This window comes from Crinia signifera, chromosome 19 (genome assembly GCF_055691185.1).
Source record: "Crinia signifera chromosome 19, ASM5569118v1, whole genome shotgun sequence".
Taxonomy (NCBI): Eukaryota; Metazoa; Chordata; class Amphibia; order Anura; family Myobatrachidae; genus Crinia; species Crinia signifera.
The window spans coordinates 133,863,751-133,864,970 of NC_139226.1; positions in this window are offsets into that span (position 1 = coordinate 133,863,751).

A 1,220-nucleotide genomic window follows, 5' to 3' on the forward strand; every position below is an offset into this window, starting at 1 on the left:
ACAATGCTCTGTTCCTGGACTTCTGTGTTACTTATATCATACCTCCCAACATGACCCTCTCTAGGAGGGACACAATGCTCTGTTCCTGGACTTTCCTCTTAATGCATGATTACCATCACCTGTGCTGAAACACCTTACTTACCAATGAACAGGTGATCGCAATCATGAATTAAGAAGAAAGTCCAGGAGCAGATCAGGGTGCCGGATGGGGTCCCGACAGGCATTTACTCCCACGGCGGGATCCCGACTGTCAAAACACCGACAGCCGGGTTCCCGATGGCCACCTGCTATTTTCCCTCGTGGGGGTCCACGACCCCCATAGAGGGAGAATAGAATAGGTGTCGAGCGCAGCGAGCCACCATGCCCGCAGCATGGCGAGCGCAGCATGTCCGCAAGGGGCTTAGTTGCGCTCACCATGCTGTCTGAGTCCGGCCAGTCGGAATCCCGACATCGGGCTAATGACTGTCGGAATCCCGACTGTCGGACCCCTGTACCACACCCGCAGAGCATTGTGTCCCTCCTGGAGAGGGTCATGTTGGGCGGTATGCATCGCATAGACATGACCACAGTCACAAAGTGATAGGATAAAAAAATATTTAGATGCACAAAATAGTGTCATCCACTGAATGTACTTTAAATGTGACTCAAATATTAAGCTTACTTCCAAAAGACCTAAAGCCTGTTTCAGACCTGCTGTACCCAATGCCGATGTTCACGCAGCAGAGCAATATTGTTAGACTGTGCAAGCGTCAAGTATTTTATCGATGACGCCTGTAATCAGAACTAAATCTAGTGCTAAGGATTGTTTGATGGAGGGGGCCACAAACCCATATCTTGCCTAGGGCCCCTTGAGGTCTTCTCTGCCACTGGTAGAATGATTTGCTACATTTTTGTAAATATCTGATTTCACATTGTATTTATTAACATATATATTATCTTTACTAACAACATTTAACGCTATGCATGACTTTATTCCTCCCATCACACTGCTCCGTGCACAGCGCACAGCAATGTCCTCATTCAGCTGAAAGATTTTAGCCTCTGAGTAAGTTTTTTTGTATTAGACTTTTTTTTTTATTTATTTCTTGGTCTCAGTACAGTGAACTGTCAAGAGCAGATTTATCCCTCCTGTTGCTTAGCCAGTCAGCTGGAAGTAGACTGAACTGCTTATAATCCCCCCACATTCGCCCCAACACAGACCCAGACCAAGCCCTTTTTGC